We start from the raw sequence: 13,832 nt of genomic DNA, 5'->3' as shown, positions 1-13,832 counted from the left end.
GACTTTATTTTTCTCTATGACTTTGTTGCAGATTCACTAGTATAGTCATGCTGCCTGAGGCCCAACTACTGACCTTGCTTCTGAGGCTCAAGAAGTAATTCTGAGGCCACTCAGATTTGGTAAATGCCTTCCTCTGTTTATTACCACACCACAGTGGCCTTTCTCAGTGGTGTGAAAAAATGAAATAAATACAGCTATTCCAAAATGGAGTCAGAGTCTTTGTTCATGCCACCCTGAACAAGCACAATCCCATCTGATCTTGGAAGCTAAGCAGGATTGGGCCTGTTTAGTACTTGGATGGGAGACCACCTAGAAAGATAAAAAATAGAGGATTGTAAACTGGCAAGTTCCTTGCAATCTGTGAGGTCAACCAAGGGTTGCCTCACCTAAAAAATAAAAAAATAATAATAAAAATTTTTTAAAAATAAACACAAAATGGAGTTAGAGAGACTATCCCAGAGAAATTGCCTTGTATGTCTTACCCTTCCCCCTCAAAAAAACTTTGGAATATTTGAACTGAGTAAAACAACCTTTGCAATGAGCAAACCAACACTGTACTCCAAACTATTCACTATTTCGTGAAGGTAATTGGAAAGCAGATATCCTGACTACGAAGACTGAAAATTAAGAATATTCTTTAGAATTAGCACCACCACATATAGATAAGGATAACTTAGCTTATTAGCACCTATAGAAATTCCTACCTTACCTTATTAGCATAAATAGAAATTACTTCCTTCTGGTCATGTAATTATTTTCCTTTCCTTTCTCATAAACATCCTTTGTCTTCATCCCCTAGTTTGAAAACTATTTGGTTTTCTGCTTGAATGTGCGTTGCAAATTGCAATTCTTTTTGATCTCAAATAAATGCTTGTTGCCTCTTCTTTTGTCTTTCATTTTTAGGTTAATAGTGGTAATGAACAAAACCATGCAGTTCTCAGAACACTGAGTTCATAAGATTGTGTGAAATATAATATTCCTGCTGAGTTTAAGGGTCCTGGGATTTACCTAGAGGACTGAGGGGAGCCTCTTTTGAGCACCATAGAAATTTATAAAAATTAGGCATTATTGACTCCTTTTTCTTCATCCATCAACCTCCAAACTTTTAACATGAAATTGCATCACATCTGGTCCTAAATATCAGTGAGGGATAGTGGATTTAAATAGATCAGAGACTTGTAAACAGCTGGGGTCTGAATTCAAACCTGCACTTAAGGTAAATTCTGGACCGTACATTCAATTATTTTAATACGAGCCTGATATTTTATAAACTCCATTGATTTGTATCTCTCTAAGCTAAGTCAGACTTCTATTTCAGGAAACAATCTGTTTAGGCCAAACAGCTTCAAAATATACACCTTAAAGCACATGTGCTACTATCTAAATAAATAATTCCTTATTCATTAACATTAAAGGAAAAACAATGTCACGAAACACTCATCAACAAGAATAGCCAAGAAGGACCAAACAAAATCCCAAAGAAAACTGGAATTTTCAGGGAAAAAAAGACATTTGAAAAAAAAAAATAGACTTAAACTGAAAAGTCTAGATTTTGCTAACTGTCCAAGAAAAATAGCACAGTTAACAAAACATGGACTCTGTAAAGGTAGGAACAAAGAGTCAAATAAAAGCTTCTATTTAACATTCATTTAAATATTAATATATGGAAACAATCTAAATGAACCTCAAATTTGAAAGGATTCCATAAATTGTAATATATCAAACTACAAAATACTATGTAGCAATTAGGAAAAATGAGAAAGATATACTCATAATGGCATGAACAATATTAAAAATAGTTTGAGTGTGGGAAAATAAATCGTAAGAAAAACATAAAAAAGATGACTATTTATGTGAAACAAAACAAAATATATAATTTCCAGAAAGCTAGACTACATTTTTGTTTATTAGATGCTATTTAATAAAATATTAATCATGATGTGCTTATCCGAGTAATTCTACATACGTTTATGAAAAATTGATATATTTCCTATGTCATTTTAATAATTGTAAGTTAAATATCAAAGTATGAATATGAAACACTACTAATAACTTGAAGCGCAACCTCTGGAAACCATAGCTATTACATAGCTATTGTGCTATTGTTTTTCAATATCGATTTAATATTTCCTTGTGTATTACAAATTTTAACGTTTGTTTTCATTTTTCACACATATGCCCTCAACACTTGGTTCTTGTTCAATCTCATCAAAAGTTTCTATTAAGTTTCCACATGTACTTGTCCGTCCTCTCACTTATGTCATGGGCACATTGAAAGTATGTTTATATTCCTCTTGGGGATTTGCACAGTGCAGTGCACATTGTTCGATACTTACTGAATGATTGAATGAAAGTGTTCAATAAACAAATTCATGTGTGTGCTGCATTGCTTAAAATCTGTACAAAACATTCTATAATCTTTAAATATAAAAGGTAATTATGGTATTACCACTAATATATATAAAAAAGCTGATGTTACTTGTATCTCTCTCAATCTAATTCTATTGATAAAATATTTCTAAGTACATTAACACACTAGAGTTAATTAAAATTATTACAAGTCCACGATATATATTATTTTACATAAATAGTAAATACACGTGTAGAGATTGTTGTGTCCAGAATAACCAGACCCAACTTGAGTGCTCTTAACCAGGAGACAGTTTATTAGCCGGCGGCTGTCCTTGCAAAGGAGCAGCCACGAAATACCAAGATACAAGGTTTTTAAGCCCCAAATCCCATTCCTCATTCTGTCTTAAACACAAAGGTCGATCTTTCTCCTATTCACTACCTGTCAACCCACTGGCCAGGTGTGCAAGCGGGAAGTACAGAAGCAGAAAGCTTGTGTCAGAATGTTATGTTCCTATGGGTGACCGCCTATGTTCCCATGGGCGATGGCCAAACAGTAATTTTCAGCTTATATACAATTGATTATTTTTCATGCCACGCAAGCAAGCAGGGTTACACAGGCTAAAATTGGCAGTTAGCGTATGAGCTCATTGTTACAAGTTTCATGATTAACAGAGTGTGGTTATGGGTTCCAGAAACTAGGCCTAAGTTATGGACTTCCTTTGTCCAGTTTCAGGTTTTAATTATTCTTTAACCCTTTCACATTTCAGCAGGCCATTACATTCCCCACTGGTTTTCTTTAGAATGACTCAATCTTTGAGTCAGAAGTCGGGATTTCTGGCCAATGGGTCGGGGCTGACGCTCCTAAAATTAAAATCTTTGCCCCAGTTATATTGGATTGGATTAAACTCTTAACCCATTTGATCAAGCATGGCCCAAAGGTCAGTAATAACAGCAGAATTATCAATGGTCTTGCTATAGCTGACAATAACGTGGTTAACCAAGAGTTTCCATTAAACCAAGATTCATACCAGTTGCTTCCTTGTTTTAACTTCTCATTTCTGTCTTTTACTCTTTGTCTAATTAATGCTAAACTATCCCTAATAATTCCAGAATGATTAACATAAAAACAGCAAGTTTCTCCTAGTGCTACACACAAACCTCCTTGCTTAAGAAATAAGAGGTCTAAACCTCTTCTATTCTGCAGTACTACTTCAGCTAAAGAATTAAGAGATGTTTCAAGATGATTAATTGATTTCTCTAGAGTGCTTAAATCGTCATTAATCTGCTTTGTGAGCCAGGCTATACCTTGGTTCCCTATAACCAAAGCAGCAGTCCTAGTTGCAGCTGATCCTGCCACTCCCAGGCCAACTAGGAGCGGCACAAGCAGTGGAACTGCTCGCTTACGCCGAGGATAGTTATATCCTCCCTACAAATCTATTGCTTGTCTTCCTTCTTGTCCGCTCATCATATACACCTGAGGTATAACATGAACCAGCACACAAAATCCAGTATTATTTTTCCAATAGTTAAGATTAATACAGGGAGTTAAACCAGTATTACAAGCAAACCAAGTGCCACTAGGGGCTGCTAAATAAGTAGAAGAGGTGCTATTTACTAAAATAGATGATTTACAATTTTCCTTATACCTAGATTTATTAACTCTATAAGTGCTAGTATACACACAAGTTCCCTTTCCTTGTAAATCTCCCAACGTTACAGATGGGTTTTGGGTTCCCCAAGGGCAAATAGTAACATTCGGAGATGTTACATTCCTAATAGCAGTTTGATCTGTGCCAAGGTTAGCAATGACACCAAGTCCTACATAATAAGGTGGGGCAGGGTTCAGACAAAACCAACAATCCTTTGTAGCATTTGAATTACTGTCATTAGCAAACTTATAAACATTATTGATAACAATTAACCCAATTATAATTATTCCCGCGAGAGTCTTATCTTGAGTGGATCCTCTATGAGTGTTGCCTTCCATTTCTCTGTCTCTGGGGGAGGTTGAGCTGTCTTAAGGCGGGTATGGTGAATCCAATGTCTTTTCCCTGCAACCTCGACAGCTGTTGGTGTGGTTAGAGTTACTGGAAACGGACCATCCCACCGGGGCTCTAGGCTAGCAGGCTGGATCTTCTTTATCTACACCCAATCGCCTGGATGATGTGGATGAGGTTGTGATGTCCCCGGAGTCGGTCTAGCAGCTTTAATTAAGCCCTTGACTTGATTTTGGGTTTGTTGCAAGGCCTGTAGAGACTTAAGGAGACTTGTATTATTACTCATTGTAACCTTTTCAATTCCAATTTTAGGGAGTAAAGGGGGATGTCTCCCAAACATTATTTCATAAGGGGAAATTCCCATAATATATGGAGTACACTGGGCCCGTAACAAAGCAAAAGGCAGAAGGCTCACCCAATTCTCCCCAGTTTCCAGCTTAAATTTAGTTAAAGTTTCCTTAAGTGTTCTATTCATCTTTTCTACTTGTCCTGAACTCTGAGGTCTGTAAATACAATGTAATTTCCAATTGATCCCTAATACCTTAGCTAACATTTGACTTGTTTGGGCAATGAATGCCGGGCCATTGTCGGACCCCAATGATAAGGGCAAGCCAAATCGAGGCACTATTTCTGTAATTAATTTCTTAGCTACTACTTGTGCAGTTTCCTTCTTTGTGGGATAGGCCTCAGTCCTATCCCTCAGAATAGGTGTCAATGAATACCAGAAGATATTTAAATCCAAAAGTGCCAGGAGCAACTTCTGTAAAGTCCACTTCCCAATGCTCTCCAGGAGCTTGTCCTCTTAATTGAGTGCCGATATTTTCCTTTGGGATGGGGTGAGGGTTGACCTGTGCACATATTGGGCATCGTGCACTTACATCCCGAACCTTTGAGGTTAGTCCAGGAATATAATAGTCTCTTTTTAGCAGTTCAATTAACTTAGTTCCTCCAAGATGGGTAGCATTATGCATCTGGCTAATTAAGGTGTTACCGAGCGCAGCAGGGAGGACCGGCCTTCAATCTGGAATCCAAAGCCACCCATGTTCAAACTTCCCGTGCAGTTGCTTCCCCAACTCTATATCTTGGGGGCTATAGTCTGGAGCCTGTGCCAAGGGGGGCACAAGAAGGGGACCAATTATGACGTTAGTCCCCACTGGTTTTCTGGCTACTTCCTTTGCTGTTTTATCTGCCAAGCGGTTTCCTTTTTCTACCGCTCCTTCCCCTCTTTGATGGCCGGGGCAATGGATAATAGCCACTTTCTTAGGTAGCCAGATTGCCTCCAAAAGAGCCAAAATCTGCTCTTTGTTTTTAATTTCCTTTCCCCCTGATGTTAATAGTCCTCTTTCCTTGTACAAGGCTCCATGTACATGTGCCGTTGCAAAGGCATATCTACTGTCAGTATAGATGTTTACAGTTTTATCCTTTCCCCACCGTAAAGCTTGTGTTAGAGCTATAAGTTCAGCCCTCTGTGCCGATGTCCCATGGCTTAGGGTCTGTGCCCATATCACATCCCTGACTGTTACTACGGCTGCCCCGGCATACCTTACTCCGTCGGATACAAAACTGCTTCCATTGGTAAATAATACCGCATCCGGATTAGGCCACGGCTCATCCTTCAAGTCTGGCCGTAGTCCAGTTACCTGCTCAAGGTGCTGAACACAGTGATGCAATGGAGCCTGCGGGTCATCATCCGGGAGCAGTGTGGCAGGGTTCAGGGCTGCAGTTTTCAAAAACCGGGTCTGTGGGGGTTAAGCAACAGTACCTGGTACTGAGTAATCCAGGCGTTGGAAATCTATCTTTCAGGAGGGCTGCGCAGCATGGCTTCAACTGCATGTGGAGCCACAATTTCAATATTTTGGCCCAAGGTCAATTTAAAGCGTCTTTGGTCAATATAGCAGTAGCAGCTAGTGCTCTCAGGCAACTAGGCCTTCCTCCAGCCACCGGATCTAGTCTCTTTGAGAGATATGCCACTCGTTGCTTAAATAGTGGCTTTTAATTTCTGGAGCAAATCTCTTCCTTGCAAAGGAAAGGGACATTCAGGCATAACTAAAAACGAATGGGTGATGGTTCCCTTTCCCAAGTCAGTAATTTTTGCCTGTGTCCATGGGTATGCCTTCCCTTTCCCAGTGGCTCCTTGAATTACAGTCTTTTCTTTGGATAACAGACCAGCAGTTTCTGTTAAAACTGAGTAAGTTGCACCAGTATCAGCTAAAAAGTTCACAGGTTTGCCCCCTACTTGTAAAGTTACCTTGGGCTCTCGGGGGCTCATTAGATAAGAGCCCTGACGCCCCTATTCATCTTCCAAAAGAATGAGGGGCCTTTTTTCTTCTCACCTCCTGGTTGCTCCTTTTTAGGGCACTCATTCTTCCAATGTCCTTTCTTTTTGCAAATAGCACATTGGTCTCTTCCTAGCGTAGGTTTTCTATTTTGGCCTTCTTCGTTGCTAGGTCCCCCTCTATGGTTAGGGGTTTTTTTTTTCCAAGGAGGTCAGTTTCCTTGTTGTCCCACAAACATGACTTTTTGCACACCGTCCCTATTGTTAAAGACCTTCTGAGCTATTTCTAATAATTTGGATAAATTTTCTCCCTCAAAACCTTCCAATCTCTGTAACTTCTTTCTAATGTCAGGGGCCGACTGGCTAACAAAGGCCAAATTAATGGCTCTTCTATTGTTGGGGTCCTCCGGGTCAATAGGTGTATATAAGCGGTAAGACTCTAATAGTCTTTCCAAGAATGCTGCAGGTGACTCGTCCTTAGTCTGAATTACTTCACTTACCTTGGACAGATTTATTGGTCTACGTGCAGCAGCCCAGAGTCCCTGTAGCAGAAACTGGCAATACCTTAGGAGAGCCTCCTTACCTTGATCTGTATTTGGATCCCACTGGGGACGTTGAGTCGGAAACACAGCCTGTAACCTGGTTAAGTCTGCTGTGGGCTGCCCATTTGGGTTTGTTACTCCTCTAGCCGCCTCCCGCAAAATTCTTTCCTTTTCTTCAGTAGTGAATAAGACCTGTAAGAGCTGTTGGCAATCATCCCAAGTGGGCTGATGGGTAAAGAAAATAGACTCTAAAAGGGAGGTTAGTCCTTATGGTTTCTCTGAAAAGGATGGCGTTTGCAATTTCCAATTATATAAATCACTAGTACTGAATGGCGAGTAGATGACAGTAGGCTCACCGCCACCTCCTGGAATCACCTTCAATGGGGCTTGAACAGATACTGGCTCTTTTCAGGGAGATTGAATCAGGGGAAGGTGGCCTATGACCCCTAGACCGGGTTACAGGAGGTCCCGGTCCCTCCGGAGGAGGACGTCTACCCCCATTTCCATTATAGGGTGGCGGATACCAGCCATCCTCCGAGGGAGGTCCCTGCAACACCGGTGGGGGCTTCTTAAAACCCTGGGGTATGGCTGCCATTACAGTAACGGGTGCACGACTGCAACTCTGTAAGTATTTAGGGGCATCAGAAACAACATCAATCCAAACATCAATATAAGGAATTTGGTCAGGATGCCCAGGGTTTCTATAAATCACACCTCGAACCCGGAATGCAGTCTGCATGTTAAATGATCCCTCGGAGGGCCATCCTACTCCGAAGGTCGGCCAATCTAATTGACAAAAGCGCTGCAAATCAAAAGGGGTTACTGAAGCACCATAGGCCCTTGCCCTACGACGAAAATCTTTAAAGTTGTTAAGCATGCACTGTAACGGAGTTAGTTTGCCCTGTGATTGTCCCATAGTTCCACAATAAAGCACACGAAGCAAAACAAAACAAGACAGACACAGACTAACAAACCAGAACAGGACTGAGAAAACTGTCGTCACAGTCTCAGTCGACCGCCGACTTACTTGTCGCGTCCGACGTCCGCACGGTCCCTGGGCCCCCTACCAGAAACTGCCTCAGCACTCCCAGGATCGTGCTCCGCAAAGCGAGAAACCACAGGCGGCGGGCTAGGGCAAGTGCCCTAGAGGCCTCCCCAACCGCAAATGGTCCAACGCCCCGGTGCACTGATCAATTTTCCCACAACGAGAAGATCTCGCTGGGGCCTCCAAATGTTGTGTCCAGAATAACCAGACCCAACTTGAGTGCTCTTAACCAGGAGACAGTTTATTAGCCGGCGGCTGTCCTTGCAAAGGAGCAGCCACGAAATGCCAAGATACAAGGTTTTTAAGCCCCAAATCCCATTCCTCATTCTGTCTTAAACACAAAGGTCCATCTTTCTCCTATTCACTACCTGTCAACCCACTGGTCAGGTGTGCAAGCGGGAAGTACAGAAGCAGAAAGCTTGTGTTAGAATGTTATGTTCCTATGGGTGATTGCCTATGTTCCCATGGACAATAGCCAGTGTTCCCATGGGCGATGGCCAAACAGTAATTTTCAGCTTATATACAATTGATTATTTTTCATGCCACGCAAGCAAGCAGGGTTACACAGGCTAAAATTGGCAGTTAGCGTATGAGCTCATTGTTACAAGTTTCATGATTAACAGAGTGTGGTTAGGGGTTCCAGAAACTAGGCCTAAGTTATGGACTTCCTTTGTCCAGTTTCAGGTTTTAATTATTCTTTAACCCTTTCACATTTCAGCGGGCTATTACAGAATCCTCACATTCCCCTAGAAGATGCTTGATCAATAATTGCTAATTGGCTGACTGAATTAAAACACAAGGACAGGGTAAACCTAAGGGTAAAATAAACTATAGTTTATTCATAGATATAACTGAGTTCTAGTAGTTTCTGACACATAGTTTGTCCTCGATAAATTTTTGCCAAGTGAATGAATGAATATCAATTGAGACTTTCTATTATAGTAAGACTCCATACCAATGACATTGGAGGATTGACTTTTTGATGAAACACTGAAAAACAAACAATAGGTTAACATAGTCTTGTCTTCAAAGAGTAATGCTTTTAAATTGATAGAAATTTGAAGATTCTCACTGGAAACTGTTACCATCAGTGCTAGTAGCACTAACCATGAGATGTTTATAACTCATCTTCCACATAACTTAAGATCAGTATTTCTATCTGTTGTAAAGTACAGAATAAGAACTGCAATAACTCAATGAAAGTTAAAGCTTGCTCACATATGGCAGAAAGATCAAAAATGTAAGGAATCCAACCACTGCTGAAAACCAGAGAGACATTCTAAATTTTGTAATATGTGCCTACCACGACTTAACAGAATTAATAATTACAAAATCTTATATGTTGCCTATGTCATAAAAGTTCAAAAATCTGCTCTTAATTTGGCATTTCAATATGACATGATAGAGTAGACAAATATTGGTTTAGACTAGAACATCTGATTTCATTTCTGGCCCTCTTACCTGGTATAGACCTTAAGCAAGTCATGAACCTGCCTGAGACTTCTTTCCTCTTTTGTAAAATGGTGATGAAAATAAAACTCATTCCATTGAGTCATTGTGAGTGTCTAATTATGTAATATACAATGTAAAAGTACTTTATGTAGTAAATATATCTATCACTTAGGAGGATTTATATGGCAAGAACAGAAAATCAATTTAAAGTAGCTTAAGTACTGTAGAGAGAGGGTGTTGGCTTTTATAGCTGAAAAGCCCTGAGATGGATTAGGTTCCACCTCTTTTCTCTACACACCTCTGCTCTGCTCTTCTGATTGGGTGTATTTATTATCAGGTTAGCTTCATTCTTAGTCCTAAGATGGCTGCCAGCAGTATGCAGGGCAATGGACTTTCTCATTGACATCTTGAGAAGAAAGATGATTCCCATATCCTTCAAATAAAAGTTCTAAATTTTACTGTGATTGGACCACTGGTGAATAATGCCAGAGGTTAGGTTATCCAGATTGGCCTGGAGCAATCAGGTCTTACCTCAAGACCAAAGAATGAAGTCATTACCACTCAAAGTACCTAGTGACATTTTCCAAAAGAAATTTAGAAATGGCGGGCGGGAAGGGCAGGAATAAATGCTGAGTGAGCACAAATCTCTGTTCCATTGTATAGATGGCACAGCTTTATATTTGATGAATATTAGTGTCATAGCACAGTTTGGTATATATCTGTGTAATCTATTTTACAGTTTTGTTTTAAGTAATTTAAGTCATAATAGTTCCTTCTTTACTTTTTGTTGCCAACTTTGAAATGACTGAGATTACTCACATGATGAGAGTCATATTATACATTTGTTTTGTAATATGTAGAAAAGCTTAGAAAACTGTGAAGCACTAAGAAATGGCAAATACTTTCCTTGCTATTTTGCTTGTCAGTAAGGTCCTTTGACTTTGGGGATGCTGACTAGCATCTTAGGATCATGTGATTTTCTGAATAGTCAAGTTCTTTGGAAATTAGATTTATTCATAAAAGATATGCCCTATAGGTTCCAAGGAAAAACTCCCCAGCCCAGCCCTTATTAGACAATCTAGCCTCAGGCTTTTCTAAAACAGGTGGCTCACTGGCTCCTAGTATAATAGCACTAGTCATTTTTGTAACAGCTTAATTCGTATAATGATTTACAGTTCACAAAATGTTTGAAAAGAATCTAAGAGCAATGGATGAGTGTTGAAATTTTGTCGATTTCATACCTAGAAGGTCAGACTCCTGAATGAGTTTTATGTCTAGTGTATTGAAAACAATCATAACCAAAATTCCTAGTAGCATAATTATTTAAGATCTAAATTCTAAATTTTTATTTCAAAACTTCCTAAATATCAGAAGGCTTAAGATAAAAGTCTGAAGCTTTATAATTATTACATATACCTTAGTTCATTAGATTCTCACAACCTCCTTTGAGGTAGGTAAGGATTATTAGCTTTACTTTGCCGATGAGAAAACTGAATCCCAGAAAGAGTAAAGAGATTGCTGAGGTCAAATAGAAAGTGTCAAGTCCAGGTCTTTGGATTCCAAGTTTAATGATCTTTCTACGACAACATGGTATGTACATTTGGAAATTTATGGGAACCACTACAAAAATATCAAATTTACTTTGGACTCTAGGAAAGGGCTTAAACATCTGGGTTCATAAGTGCCTAGAATCAATTAGTAAGATAGGAGTAGAATCTTCATCCTGGGGGAGTTTTACAAGGTCAGAAGAGTCTCCAGCTTAATTCAAACAGAGGCTGCAGGAAGAATTACATGACTGAAAGGCTCATCCAACTCTTAAATTCTTGAATCCATATTTCAAGAGCATATCATCATTCCAAGAGCTTTGATTACATTGTCAAAAATGACTTACCCATGTAAAAGCATCTGTTTCTGGCAATTAACATGTTTTACTAACAATTGGGTCCATATTTGAACTATGACCACAGAAGGAACTAATGTTCTCTGGCAGTCTATCTTATCCTCAGGAAAGAGAGTAATACCAAACAAATGAATAAATGTTGGCCATGTCAAAAATGAGTGATCTCCATGCAATTCCAAGAAAAAGGGCCATCCAATTTTAAATTGAGGAATTTGGTTTGCAGAGGAAGTTATCCATGTGGCCACTATCAAGTTATCCATTTGATAACCATTCCTCTCTTTGAGTTAGTTTAAATCATTAGTTTTCCTACAAAGAACACATATTTGTTTTTTGTTGTGTATAGTCCTTGTAACTCAAATATTTGCAGCATGCATTGCACTACAAAAACACAATAGATTTAAAATAGTAATTTTGATACCTGTTTTTGTAGCATATTAGAAAACTGAATGATTTCATAATAAGCAGAGCGAAAGTAGATGCTTTTGAAGTTACTGGAGAAGATGGTGAATCAGTTCCGATATAACATGGTTATGTGGGGATTATTTTTGTTGTATTAGCATAACAAAACTATTGCCAAAGTTACTGTTATCTTCAAATAAAAGATTGTGTTTGGATTTTTTGAAAAATAAGCATGAGTAATTATTTTAACACAACAAGCATGTGTTTATTTTAAAATTTAATTACTATGTTTTCATTTCATTTCATTGATTTCCATATAGTTGGATTTGTACCAAAAAGGATATGAGGCAGAATGCTATATTTTAATTAACAAGTAAGATTTTTTCAAAAATGCACATACATAGAGTATTTCAGATCAACAAAAGAAACTTGGAATACTAGCAGCTAACTTCACTCTCTTCTCTTTGTTTATATACAACTTGGGAGTAAACTTAAGTCTCTCTACTTTTCAGTTCCCAAATGAATTCCTGATTCAGACTGAGTTTGTCCAGGCCAGTAGTAGAAATCTTTCTGAACCTGCAGAATGTTTACTGCTATTAAATGTTAGATTCTCAGGCAACAATCTTTCCAGTCCTTGGTGCTCTTTTCTTTAACATTTCTTTGCTGAGTGATTTATCCATAGTGATTTATTATGATAGACATCATGCCAGGATGACTGGTACATGCCCAGGTGAATTCTTTTCATCAATTAAGGCTTGGCAGTCTTGTCATTTGGAAAAATAAGGACTACTATTTTTATCATTACTATTGTTATTAGATCAGGTACTGGGATCTGACAAGAAAAACGGTATTATGAATTCCTAGCTTGCTGGGCTCTACTCGTAAACCTTTCTTTAATATCATCTTAACACATAATAGGACAATTTCATCTGTTGTGATTCCGCAAGAACTCTAATTTCTATATTCAAATGAGTTATATTATACAAATCTCCATAGTCATTAAATTGCTTTTCAGCATGAGAATCAATATGGCAGAGCTAAACTAATTATACTTTTTACCCATAATGAGGATGAAAATAAACCATTTGCTATTGTAATCAGATATTTATTACTTATCTTGTTCAGAATGATAAGTATTATGAAAATAAAATTTGGCAATAATGATAGTTATCAGTTATGCTGCAGCTATTATGTCCCAGGTGCTTTCCATACATTGTCTCATTTAATCCTCCCAAAATCCCATGTCCCCATACATTCATTTGACAGAAAGTTTGTACCCTTTTACCAACCTTCCTTACTTCCCCCACTTTCCAGACCTTGACAAACACCCTTTTACTCTTTGTATCTAAGAGTTCAACTCTTTTCTTCTTGGTGTCATGTTGCAATGCAAATCAGTGTTAAGGATGTCAAACAGTTGGTGCTGAGATATTTAGCACTGCACTGCCCTCTTGTGCTTTCTACCGACTTTACAGCATCAAGACAACTAAAATCCCTTCACTGCCTTCCTCCCATTCAATCTGTCTATTCTTCAGTCAACAGTTGAGTTTTTCTGATAGTTTTAATTTTAGAAGGCTCTTAGCAAATAATGGTTCCTTTGTCCATGCGAGAATCCTTCATGCTTTCTCCAGTATACTTAAGATTTTCTTCCCTTCATTGCTCTCTCTTCAGTAAATTGCATAAAAGTAGTAAAAAGACCCAAAAGCAGCTGGTTTCCAAGAGCTCAGATGTTTAAAAGGGAAATCACAATATTTATTGAACTGAGAAATTGACTATGTTCTGGTAATTCATTTTTATAATTACTCAATTATGAATTCCCAGTTATAAATAATGAATCACCGTTAGTTTGATCTTCTGAGAGCAAACACATTTG

The sequence above is a fragment of the Pteropus medius genome, unplaced genomic scaffold (assembly GCF_902729225.1).
Source record: "Pteropus medius unplaced genomic scaffold, Ma_sr-lr_union100, whole genome shotgun sequence".
Classification (NCBI taxonomy): domain Eukaryota; kingdom Metazoa; phylum Chordata; class Mammalia; order Chiroptera; family Pteropodidae; genus Pteropus; species Pteropus medius.
The sequence above is the reverse complement of the archived record's forward strand: the minus strand, read 5'-3'. Positions refer to the sequence as shown.